The 13,848-nt window shown below is 39.9% G+C and overlaps 1 long non-coding RNA gene across 1 annotated transcript; it reads right to left on the bottom strand.

Annotated features, from left to right (window-relative positions):
• Nucleotides 1-3,652: 3,652 nt before the first annotated feature.
• On the bottom strand, nucleotides 3,653-12,926 carry LOC109258224 (uncharacterized). The gene is made up of 3 exons (XR_002076235.2): nucleotides 12,862-12,926; nucleotides 11,655-11,716; nucleotides 3,653-3,809 (listed from the first exon to the last, which is right to left on the bottom strand). It is a non-coding gene; the product is annotated as an uncharacterized LOC109258224 (long non-coding RNA).
• Nucleotides 12,927-13,848: the final 922 nt, after the last annotated feature.

The following is a 13,848-nucleotide window of genomic DNA, read 5'->3' as shown; positions in this document are numbered from 1 at the left end:
CGTTGTCCCTACGTTAAGGGACACCCAGAGGACCAGTAGAAATCAGTGTGTTTAATGTCCCCCTCTGGTCCCGCGAGGCAGCACCAGGGCTGGCCTACAGTCCAAGAGCTTTGGGGCAGCTTTCTTTTTAAAAACTATATGTCAATTAGTTGAGGCTGCCAAAAAAATGCAATTCCAAATATGGAAAGTGGTACCATCACCATTCTTCATGTTTCCTGTGTTTCCTGGGCAAAGGTACCCCCTCCCATCTCTCTGCCCTTTTCCCAGTTCTCATTCCAATCAGACTGACTTTGAGACTCTCTACGAGGCAAAGGGATGTGCTCTTGTTTTGGCCCAGCTTATCCCCACGCCCCACTCCACAGCGTAAGTACACTTTTCTACCAATTCCACCGCCACGACTGCAATCCCGCGTATTTTTCAATCGAATCTTTACATTTAAATCGAGAACTACAGAGAGGATTTTTAACCACTTACATTAGACTAGTTTTGGGTTTTTTTTCCAAAAGGTAAGGAATCCCTTGTTTATTTTTCCCTAGCTCTTGCTTTTGCCAAGGCCACAGCATGACAAATACATTGAAAAAGCAGAGCACACACACATACATACAGAGTCCCTACAAGGCCTCTTTCCCCCGTTGTCATGGTTTCTATTGAAGCCTCGTACCTATGGTAATCCTACCTGGATGATGTTCCATGTGTTTGTTTCTTTGCTTAGTTGTTTGTCTTCAATATCACATCATTTCCACACTTTTGTTTATAAGGTGTGGCTGGTAAGGAATTTAGAACTTTCTTCCTCAATATCTTGTTCTCTCATTCCAGCTTGCTTTTGAACAAGTTGTTTACATCTGAACCCATCTTCTTACTTAATCTATAGAGGTTGATGAGGTGTATTTAGAGCTTGAGCCGAGCAGAATTAAGTTCTTCTCAAAGTCACTGATGAACTCTATTTTGTTCAATGCAATGGCTAATCCTACCTGATGACTCCCATTTTATTAGGCCTTTCAGGAACAGTTGACACATCTGATCACTATTTCTGCCTTGAAACACATTCTTCTCTCGGCTTCCAGAACCTCATACTTTTTTTCACCATTCCTTCTCAGCTTCATTGGCTGATTTCTCCTTATCTCTCTGAACTTCTTTAAGAAGTGACCTAAATGATCTCATCCCGTCTCAAGAGATCTTTAAATGCCATCTCTATGCTGGTGATCTTCATATTTCTATCCCCAGCTTTGGCCTCTCTCTCTCCACATGTCCAAGTGCTTATTTGCTAACTTCACTGGGATATCTAATAGATATATTTCTCTTAGTATGGCCAAAATCAGAATCTTTATGCATATGCGCACACACACACACACACACACACACACACACTAACCTCCTTCTCCAATCTTCCCCATCTTCATTGAATCTCCCTTCTACCTGCCACCTAACTCCCTTCTCCCTAGAGTTAGGTGGCATTCCTAATTCTACTCTTACTCTGAAAGCCATCATCCAATCCTATTGTCTCCACCTTCAAAGTATACCCAGAACTAGACTGCTTACTGCCCCCCAGCTACCATCACCCTAATCCGGTCATGTTTGGATAATTTCAGTAGCCTTCTAACTGACCTCCCTCCATACATCCTTGCACCGCTTCCACGGATTCTCAGTCAACATAACATCCAGAGTGATTCTATCAAAAAGATCATCTCAGGGTGCCTGGGTGGCTCAGTTGGTTAAGCGTCTGACTTGGGCTCAGGTCATGATCTCCCAGTTCTTGAGCTTGAGCCCCATGGCGGGTTCTGCCCTGACAACTCAGAGCCTGGAGCCTGCTTCGGATTCCGTGTCTCCCTCTCTCTCTCTGCCCCTTCCCCGCTCAGGCTCTGACTCTCTCTCTCTCTCTCAAAAATAAATAAACATTAAAAAAAAAAAGGATCATCTCAGTCATCTGCACAAAGCCCTTTAATGGCTTCCCATGAGACTCAAATCAAATCCCAATTCCTTTCTATGATTTATAAGGTCCTACATGGTCTGGTCTTCATTACCTCTGTGACATCATCTCCTATAACGCTCCCCTCGTCTATTCCATTCTAGTAATCCCAGTCTCTTTGCTTTGCTTTTCCCCACAAAAATGTCAGGCATGCCTTAGTCCCATGGCCTTTGTGCTTGCTTTTTTGACTAGATTACTCATCACTCAGATATCTACATGGCTATTTCTGCTTTCTTCAGGTCTTTACTTAAAACCACTTTTTCAGTGAGGCGACCCTCACCTATTCTATCTAAAACTTCCCCTCCTTCTGTTCTTTACTTATTATTAGACCTTCTCACTATCAAACATGACATTTACTTTACTTACATATCTGGTTTTCTGTCTCCCTCACTAAAATATAAGATCCAGGAAGCAGAAGTTTTTTTTTTTTTTCTGTTTTATAAAGAAAACTACAGAATCCCCACTTTCTAGTGCCAAAGCCCAGTGGGTGTTCAGTGAATATTTGTGGAATGAATAAACAATGCTCAATAAATGCAGAGATCGTTTTATCTAACCCTTCTCATTTACCCAAAATAAGAAGAAGATGAGACCAATAAGAGTTGCTCTGGGAATGGATACAAGAATGGCCACAGGAGGAGCATGCCTGATCATTACCAAAGCAACGTAAAATGTTGGGCTAGAACTCGTGACCTTCCAACTTTAACATTGCTCCCGTGTGTATTAGGCATGCACTAATTGGGAAGAAATGAATTTCACTCAAATCATTAGGCACGGTAGGCTGTTAAGAAGTTGTTTTGTATGAAATTACCTGCTGAAATTATACCAATCACCGCCTCCCCCTTCCCCCCACCCCCCCCCCCCCCCCCCCCCCCGCCAACTCTCTTCCATGAAGTGGGCTTAGCAAATACACTATTTGAGAGGCTAAGAGAAAAATTACCAGGTGTACTCACAACTGCAAAGAAAAGATCTTTCCCCTCCCCCGCCGTTCCCGAAACCAGCCAGGGCGCGCCCAGTCGTAGTCTGACATAAAGGCGGGAACCAATCAAGTTCTGCTGAATGGTTTGAAATAAAGGTGGGAACCAATCAAGTTCTGCTGAGCGTTCAAATTTAAATGTCAACCTATAACAACTCTGTAACCTCAAAAAAATCCCTAACTTGTTTGTGCCTGTCTATAAAAGAAGCTGTAAGATCCTTGCTCGGGGCCTCTTGCGTCACTGGCGACGAGTGCACGGAGGACCGGGTTCGAACCTGCAATAAACGACCCTTGCCGCTTGGCTTTGGCTCTGGACTCTGGTGGTTTGTTTTCGGGGGGGGGGGGGGTCTCTCGAATCGGGGCATATCATATTCAGTAGTGCTGATTTTATTAGAACCTTTATCATTGTCCCCTTCTTCGAAGTATATGCAAACATGAAGTCTCTTGACCTTGACATATCAAAGAGAATGATGTGAATTTTTTTTAAATGACGTTTTCATAAATTGATGGTAACATGGGTCCCACAGCTTGGTGATTCCAAACCTTCAGCCCAATCCTCCTGCCCTTTGTTTTTCTGATTTTTACAATTCTCCTCTCTGCAAACTCTTTTTCGCCTCTCTTTTGTTGTTATTATTATTTTTTTTTTAATTTGAAGATACATAGCAGGGATTCTACATCGTTCACCTGAAAGCAAAAGAAAATTAGTCAAGGAGTGAAGAAGTACCTGTGATTTTATTACTCGATAGAGACCAATTTAGACAACTTTTCGGAATCGTGGCAAGTCTTCCCATTTTGTTTGTTTGTCTTTCTGTGTCTCTGATTCCATCATATCTGAGACCTGGGGGACTTTCCTTCCCATATCTGTGTCACCTGCAGGCATAAAGATACCGATAGGCACTTGCATGTGCGATCTGTTCACTTGGGGATTCGGGATATTACTATTAGGGTGTGGAAGATTTGTTTCATACAGGGAGTTATGTAGCATCTTCAGGGGATCTGAGACCTAGAAAACAGCGGTCCTATTCAAGGAAGGCCATGTTACCAGGGAGCCCAGTTATCAATCAATGTACCACAAAAATTAAACCGTCTCTTATAACAGCAGTCGAAGCACTGTGGGCAATGAATTCTTAGGGGGTGGCAAAACAGATGAAATCCAGTCATCACATTTTACAACAGATCTGCTGCTTGATAAAGTACAACTGGAGAGCAGACTGTTAGCAATAAGGCCATTTCTAAGAATAAAATGAGAGTTTGTAAAAGATCCGTGTGAATTATTAACTCCAAAAAGTGGCTGGAGAAGAAAATGGTTGCTGCCATCACTGGCTTTTCTCCTCACGTGTATGATTAGAACAAAGGGAGGCACAGAGAGCCGGGGAAAGGAGTGAAAGCAAATTTCCCTCCGACATAAGGAGGCACATTTTCACGCAGCGCCTCATCGATACATGGAGAGGCCACCTACCTGGTAAAGAAAAACACTGCGGCCATTGTGAAAGCAAGCAGATACCGAAGCAGGGGGAAACGGCACTCATTTTTACCAAACACCGTTTCTTTTTTTGCTTGCAAAGCCTTCTTTTAATACCAAGAGGACACATCTAGCCTTTACTTTACTCCGCACCCTGTGGATCTCCACTCCCTGCTCCCAGACACCCCGATCCGGATTCAATTTAAAATGTGAGGCATGTTGGAGGTCACGAGAAAACAGCCAAGGTGACCATTAATATCTCCTCTCTTGCTCTGATGTGACAAACCGAGGATGAATCGATCTGGAAAGACAATATTAGTGTTTTCCAATTCAATACTTCTCGCCACATTAATGATGAGATTTGAAATCTTTCATCCGAAGAGAGGCAGAGAAACATGTTAACAGGTCACAGTGGTCAATGCTCTCTTTTGATTTTATGGGCATGTTTTCTCCGTGTTGTATGGAGACAAACACATGCATTCTGACTCCAGAAAATAAAATGTTTCCTTACGGAAATCCAGCCCAGTGAAGAAAAAGATAGTCATACCATCACTGATACGGTACTGTAGATTCTGGGAAATCATCTAGCCTTTTCCTCTTCAGGAAGTTGCTCTCAGGACCCTTCCATGTTTCTCTTTTCAAATCCCTGCAGTAGAAAAATCCCTAAGTCCTTTGTTTCTTCCTTCCTTCCTTTCTTTCTTTCTTAATCATTTTAAAACAACTTTTTTCTATTTAAGAGAGAGACAGAGAGCGTGCAAGCAGGGGAGGGGCAGACGGAGAGAGAGAGAATCTCAAGCAGGTTCCACACTCAGCACAAGCCCAACACAGGGCTCAATTCTACAAGCCTGGAATCATGACCTGAGCGGAAATCAAGAATCAGACACTCAACTGACTGAGCCTCTCAGGCGTCCCTCCCTAAGCCTTCTTTAAAGGTTGTATAGCATGACTTCTCAGAACATGTAGGTCCTATCGACCATAACTACTGTTAATATCAATGCTTCCTGTTTCCTTTATTGTTAAAGATGCATTCTTTTCTTATGTAAAGCAATTCAATGTAACACAAGTTAAATGATAGTTGGGACCATTAAGGATTTAATTGTCCTTCTCTTTAAAAGGAACAGGGGAATAAAGTTTTCATCCCCAATATTGCAGACCTCTGATCAAGGTACTTCAAGAAAGACAATGTAAGACCCAATATTTTATTTTTTAAATGCTACGAACATGCCTAGTCTAAAGGGTGAAAGGCATGTGATCAAAGGTTACAGAATTATAGCAGGTAAATAGACTGTTCACCAAATTCTGGAATCACATGACTAGAGTACTTGAAGAATTAGTTTGGGTTAAATGCTTGCAATTGTTTGTTGTTGGTTTGTTTTTGTGTTGTGTTTTTTTAAGGAAATTTTTTTATATCACAGGATGGATATAGGTTTAGAAAGCCAGTTTTTTTCCTATGATGTTGTATATAAGAGCCTCATTTTATTTATATATATTTACTTCATTTTAAACATTTTTCTAGGCACTTCTATTTTTTTTTATTTTTTTTAATGTTTAGTATTTATTTTTGAGAGAGAGAGAATGAGCGGGGGAGGGGCAGAGAAAGAATGAGACACAGAATCTGAAATAGGTTCCAGGCTTTAAGCTGTGAGCACAGAACCTGATGTGGGGCTCGAACCCACAAATCGTGATATCATGCCTTGGGCTGAAGTCGGAAGTTTAAGCAACTGAGTCACCCAGGCGCCCCTTTAGGCACTTTTTAAAAGTTATCTCATTAATTGCCACTTGGGTTCAGCAAGGTAAGTATTCTCATTGTCCTCATTGGTTTTTTTTTTTTTTTTGGATGGAAACTGAGGCTCAGAGAGGATAAGTAACCTTCTTGAGATCACACAGCTCATAGGTAGTGGAGTCTGACCCCAGGGTCTGTGCTCAAAACTACTCCATCACCTCCCATTCAATCACCCATTCAATAAATGTCCAGTGAGCACACACCATATGCAGGGGACTGTGCTAAGGTAAATTAAATATTGTCCTTCCTTCAAAATGTTTATAGCTTAAGAGGAGAGATGAGACATGGATGGGCACAAATGTCTACATGTGACAAGTTACCTAACAGAGATATCTGGAATATATGAAACAACTCTGTAATCCCTACCCGTGGTCCAAGGAGAAAGAGACATAGGAGAAGCAGAAGAGAAGGCTTTGGGAGGAGAGGACCAACTATCATGTTGCAGATAATTATAAAGGGAGCCTATAGTAAATACCTTTCAAGTGTTGAGAAAAGAGAGTTCCCCATGGGAGAAAAATCTATTCTTACAAAATGCTGGAGCTGTGCCAATTTCAATGTTCTATAGACTCAGTGAGGCTGGGTCTCTTGGAGTAAAACTTGGCTGTTGCCTTTTTTCCCACTTGGACAACAAAGAAACCGACCAAGTGTTTACACATTTAAAATTACAAGTTAATACTACACACCCATGAGAAGGACAAAAATTTGAAAACATAAAAGTAAAAAAGACTGACTGTACAGATAATGCCAAGTGTTGCCAAGAATATGGAGCAAATGAGACTCTCATTAATTGTAGGTGGGAATATAAAGTGGTACAACCTCTTTAGGAAAAGGTTGAGCAGTTTCTTATAAAACTAAATGTATACCGCTTTATAATACAGCAATTTTATCCCTAGGTATTTACCCAAAAGAAATAAAAACAGATGTCTACAAAAAGTCTTGTACAAGAAACACAACAGAGGTGAATCTCCAAAACATTATGCTCAGTGAAGGTAGCCAGACACAAAAGGCTATGTGGTATATGATTCCATTAATATGAAGTTCTAGACTTGGAAAAAGAATTATTTAATAGAATCAAATAGAAGCAATGGTCAGCTCTGGGAGGGTCAGTGCCTGGATTACTGAGAAGGAGCATGGGGAATTTCCTGGGAATTTGGGCGACAAGTATATGGTTTGTCAAAACTCACTGAATGATTATTTAAGATTTATACATTTGGGGCACCTGGGTGGCTCAGTCGGTTGGGCATCCGACTTCGGCTCAGGTCATGATCTTGCGGTTTGTGGGTTCGAGCCCCACCTCGGGCTCTGTGCTGACAGCTTGCTCAGAGCCTGCAGCCTGCTTCAGATTCTGTGTCTCCTTCTCTCTCTCTCTGCCCTTCCCCCGCTCATGCTCTGTCTCTCTCTGTCTCTCAAAAATAAATAAATGTTAAAAAAATTTTTTTAATTAAAAAAAAAAAAGATTTGTACATTCCATTGCATATAAATGTTACCATGAAAGACAAGAAATGTAAAAGATATTGAATTGTAGCTAAACATATGCATGATGTAGTATTTAACAGTGATATGTTTTCATGTCTGCTACTTACTCAGATACATATCAAAAAATAAGATGGACTGGTGGATGGACAAATACATATGTGGTAAAGCAAATATATTAAAATGTTAATTACAGTATCTAGCCGGTAGATTTATGAGTATCCACTGCAACATTCCTTCCACTTTTCTTGGACGCTTGAAATTTTCCATAATAAAATGTTGGGAAAATACAACTCAAGAATATTGAAATGCATCTTTTTGAAGGTTTGAAGATCTGAATTACCTACAAATTAAAAGGGCTTCGCAGGGAAGAAAACTTAGGCTCCTGTTTTTTTTATCTACCCTCCTTTCTTGAAGTGTAGAAAGAAATAACCAAAGAAGTAACACTACTACAAAACATGACTGAAAGACCTTGGTTTTATGACACAAGACGTAGGTCTTATGTGTTTTAGAAAAAATTTGAATGTGGACTTCAAATGGACTTTTAACTTTAGAAAATTGGACTGGATAAACCAAAGGTATCAGAACACGAGTGCAGACTCTGGAGCCCGAAGAAATTTTTGTTAAAGACATTTTTGCAAGGCACCTGGGTGGCTCAGTCGATTGAGCATCCAACTATTGGTTTCGGCTCAGGTCATGATCTCATGGTTTTGTGAGTTCAAGCCTTGCGTTGGGCTCTGCACTGGCAGCAGGGAGCCTGCTTGGAATCCTCTCTCTACCTTTCTCTCTGTCCCTCCCCTGCTCACCCTCTCTTTCAAAATAAATAAATAAACTAAAAAAAAAAAAGAGAGAGAGAGATTTTTTTCCTCGTTGCGCAGAAATTTTGAAAAAGTTCATGAACACATAGTGAAGAAGAAGGAAACCACTCATAATCTGACCACCAAAAGAAAATCAGTAAGTAGTTTGAGAAATTTATTTCCATGGGGTGCCTGGGTGGCTCAGTCAGTTAAGCATCCGACTTCGGCTCAGGTCATGATCTCACGGTCCGTGAGTTTGAGCCCCGCGTCCGGATCTGCTGACCGCTCAGAGCCTGGAGCCTGTTTCAGATTCTGTGTCTCCCTCTCTCTCTGCCCCTCCCCTGTTCATGCTCTGTCTCTCTCTGTCTCAAAAATAAAAGAACATTAAAAAAAATTTAAAAAAGAAAGAAATTTATTTCCAGTGATTTCTCTTTACTATTTTAACACACTTAAAATGGCAAATAGTTCACTGTGGTGTAAATATGTTTCACGTGAATAAAAAATTTTCATAAGAAATTTTAAGGACTATATCATGTTATTTTAAATGGGTATGTCATATATTCATACAGAAATGTGGGCACCTAGGTTGTTTGAGTTTAGCTTTATAATAAATAATGTAAAGAAACATCTGTGCAAAAATACTTATTCTTGGGACAAAAAATTTCTGGAAATGTATGTTTAATGGAGCATTTTAGCTGGCCAATGGGTTAAGAATTAGTCCCCATGTGCTTTCCCTTTTTTTTTTTTTTTTCAAATTGAGCTGCCAGCACAGAGCCCGATGCAAGGCTCGAAACCGCGAGATCATGTCCTGAGGCGAAGTTGGATGCTTGACCAACTGAGCCACCCAGGCACCCCAGTACCCATGTGCTCTTGACAAAGTGTCCATATAGCCACGGACAGCTCAGTTACATTAAATACGGGCTTAACCTCATCCCATGGTTTGTCACTGTTCCAACACCCATGGAAAGAGACTTGAACCCTGTCTACACCTGCAGTTCATGCAAACACAGACCTGTGCACTGGATGGGGGATTGGATGAGAGACAGAGATGACAAACTCAGTTTGAAAAGTGTTCCTTTCTTCTCCAGCAAGGGAGAAGGGAAATCTTAAGTGAGGAGGACCCCAGCGTAGGATGCTGTCTGAGGCAGTGAGGGAAGAGTTAGTTGCCCTTCTACAGGTTAGGGCTATGCTTGAACCCCTCCAGGTTGACGTCCCTGCTGGATATCCCTGGAAAGAGCAGCCTCTGTATTATAAAAGGATAAAGAAACTGTATTATGTTAACCGGAGAGTGGATAAACCACTGTGCTGTGAAGGCCCTCTTTAAAAGCAGTGGACGTAAGGTGTTTCCATTCCACAGCAGAAAAAAGGTGTGAGCCCCGGAGAGACACTCAGAAATGGGGACCCATAGCAAAAGAACTTAAATGCATTGTTATCCTCTAGGCAAGAGGCCCTGGTACAAGATGAGAAAAGATTTTTCTCTCTCCCCTGCTCTGCTTCAGCAAATGACTCAGATCTACTAGAATATGAGAGCCGAGCTGGCAGGCACCAGCTGGAGAGAGCTGATTGGTAAATACTCAGGAATTTTGCAAACTGGTTTGGTAACTTGAAACTGGCCATGTTGGAAGTATTCACAGCACGGAAATCAGCAAATACCGCCTATCAGACCTCCACCCCCCCCCCCCCCCCCCCCGCCCCGGGAAAACTGGTTTACCAGTTCATCACAGCTCAAATCCAAAGCTCCATTTCTGATTTCTCCCCTCAATTCCAGACCCCTTATTGCCAACTCCATTCAGAACAACTCTACTCAAATTCATTAGGTTCAAAAGAGAACCCATTATATTGTCTCTCAGGTATGACCTTGCCAGTGTGTTCTGTATTTCTGTTGACAATTTACCGTCTTCCCAAACACTGTACCTCAAAACCTCACAATTGTATTTGACACTTCACTCAATAATAACAAGAAAAAATAAAGGGAAAAAAAGGAGAATTATTCAAGTGGCATTAATTTAACACAGTATGCCAGCCCTTGTGACTAGCCCTTTACAAACATTCTCACAACATCTCTTGAAAGAAGAAATTATTCCAGTTCTGCAAATGGAAAACTGAAGTTCAAGGAAGTTATATTACTTACACAAACTTATATAGTTAATAATTTTTAGAACTATAATTTGAATTCAGGGTGCTCTGAGTACAAAAACCACTCTTAAACCCAAATGTCATATTTCTGACCAATCAGCTGCTAAATTTGGGCTTTTTGGGCTTTTGTCACCATTTTTATTGAGCTATTGTTTATATACAATGAAATGCACAAATGTAAGTGTGCATCCGTTGTGTTGACAAATTTACACACTTGTGTCAACTCACTCTCCTGTCAAAACATAGAACACTTTCAATAGCCCAGGAAGTTTTCTCCTTCCTTGTTCTAGTCACCCCCTCCTGTAGAGTAACTACTGCTTTGATTTATTTTGTCACAAGAGGATTTTATCTGTTCCAGAATTTCATATAAATGAAATCATACAGTATACACTCTTTTGTGGAAGGCTTCCTTAGTGAGCATTTTGAAAATAATCCGGATTATTTACGTATATCAGTATTATATGTCTTTTTGCTGCTGAGTAATAGTCCATTGTATAAAAAAAATCAATGTTTGTTTATCTACCCTTTTATTGACAGACATATGAATGATTGACTGTTATGAATAAGGATACTATGAACATTCTTATGCAAGTCTTTTTGTTGACATATGTCTTCATTTCTTTTGGGTAAAACCTGAAAGTATAAATGCTAACCCATAGGATTGGTGTATGTTTATTTATATGAGAAATAGTTATACTGATTTCCAAAGTGATTTCGTCATTTTACATTCCGACTACCAGTACAGATTTTCTCTATTTACAGTGGGGTTACTTCATGATAAACCCATTGTAAGTTCAAAATACCCTAAGTTGAAAATGCATTTAATATGTCTACTCCATCAAGCATCAAAGCTTAGCCTAGCCTACCTTAAATGTGTTCAGAACACCCAATGTTAGGTTACGACTGGGCAAGATTATCTAACACAAAGCCCATTTTATAATGAAGGGTTGAAATATCTCATATAATTAATTGAATACTGTACTCAAAGTGGAAAACAAAATGATCACATGTGAACAGAATTGCTGTACGTGTACTCGATATTGACCTAGTGACCATGTGGCTACCTGGGAGCTTCAGCTCGATGCCACTTCCCAGCAACACGAGAGGATCCTGTCACTGTGACTCACTGGAAAGAGACCAAATTTCAAATTTTGAAGTTCTGTTTCTACTGAACACATATTGCTTTTGCCTGATCGTAAAGTCGAAAATTTAAATTGAACCATCAAAAGTTGGGGACCATCTGTATGTGATGATTCCAGTTACTCCACATCCTTGCCAACACTTAGTACGTATTGTCAGTTTTTTCTTTAATTTTAGCCATTCTGGTGAGTGTGTAGTGATAACTTATTGGCTCTGATTTGCGTCTCTCTAAGTACATTTCCCTTAATGATTTATGATGTAGACCTAGACATTAAAAAAACACAGGAGTATCAGGAATATATCCTCATGACTCTGGAGTAGGCAAAAATTCCTTTGACAGATAAATAAAAATATCTACACATCTATAGGTATATATATATATGTACATATATATATACACACACATACACATACACATACACACACACACACACACACATACATACAGTGGACTTCATCAACATTAACCTTAAGAAAATGAATAAACAAGCCACATCCTGTAATAAATACATACATACAAAGCACTTATACCCAGACTATATATAAACAACTCTTTCAACTCAAAAATTTTTTTAAAAAAATCCAATGAGAAATTATGGGCAAAAGATTTGAACAGACACTTCACCAAGGAAGATCTACAATGGCCAAAAAACAACATGAGAAAATCCCTCATAGTACTTCACCTTTACGTTTTTTAGGAGCCAATCATTTTTTATTTTGTACTACAGTTTCTGTAAGTATAACTCCCAACCCAAACTGTAAACCACTTGAAAGCAGAATGAACATTTGAAGCATCTTTGTACCAGGGTATATATACATGTGGAGACAAGAAAGGCTCACAAATATTTTTAAATGGCTGACCAAATGAATTAACCCCGTATATCATAAGACATTTTAGCTGGTCATTCATATTGTAAGCAAATCAAGTGGTAATATTACAGCAGCACCAAGAGAGAAAAAAGAAAATAGATAACAAGAGGAATCGGCCTAAGAGGAGGAAAAACAGTATTTCCTACAAGCAGTTGAAATGACATTTTAAGTGTCAGTGTAAAATATAAGAGGAAATAGGTTTAGTAGACTAAGATGACAACGATAATATGAAATAAAGCTTTCCAAAAATAAGACACCTACTTTTTCGCCCGGGCAACCCATCTCTTTGTGAGTAATTTTGCATCTATGAAAGCCCAGGGGAAGCTATCAGACCAAAACAGGAAGCTGTGCATGTGCTCTCGGGCGGAAGTCACCAAGACATGGCTCTTGTGTACTCTGATGTGCATCCTGCTTGCCAGAAAACTCAGATTCCTTGTCAAAAAATAGACCCTCAAAATGCAGATGGCAGCATTACTGCATCACAATAGTGTTTTCAGATTCGGATGACATCTTGGAATTCCCAGCATACCATAATTTGAACACCTATAGGGCATGCATGTCCTTTCTGAAGTAAAATTTGTTCACTAAGGCACTTGTGAATGACTCGTGTAAAACTTGTTTATCCCCACGACTCATGAACTACTGGTCAATATTTACAGTAACTCTACAAAGGAATTTTCTAGAATCAAAGGTTTACTCAGGTCACCTTCATAATTATTTAAAAATCATAATGCACTCTCTGTTCCAGATGATGTCCTCAAGAACCAGTTCTTTTCAGGAAAAAAAGAAAAAAAAAACTTAAAAATTCCAATAATCTTCTTTCTGTCCCAAATTTCAAACTAATTTGTATAGATCATTCAATTCCCATGTAAAAGAAAGATTGGTTCTTTTCTCTTTCCTGATCAGAGCTTTGACATGTGGAAATGCTGACCAAGAGAAGCAATTTTCATGACTTTTCCTTTTTGAGATTCTCAGAGGGGAAAAAAGCAAGCTTACTGAATAAATTACATTTCATGACTAGAGCAATAAGCAAGAGGATTAGAGGGACACTCTAGGTGGGGTTCATACAGGTCCTGGGAAAAGAAAGAAAAACAAATTTTTTTAAAGAGAAAGAAAGAGTGAGAAGAGTTAAAAGATTTAGAAGACTCTGAAAAAAAATGACATTCCAGAACTGTAAAATGTGTGTGTGTGTGTGTATGTGCGCGTGTCTGTGTGTGTGTGTGTGTGTGTGTGTGTGTGCGTGCATGT

The sequence above is a fragment of the Panthera pardus genome, unplaced genomic scaffold, assembly GCF_024362965.1.
Source record: "Panthera pardus isolate Hobbes unplaced genomic scaffold, ASM2436296v1 HiC_scaffold_16, whole genome shotgun sequence".
Lineage (NCBI taxonomy): Eukaryota > Metazoa > Chordata > Mammalia > Carnivora > Felidae > Panthera > Panthera pardus.
This window is presented reverse-complemented; position numbering and strand designations above follow the sequence as displayed.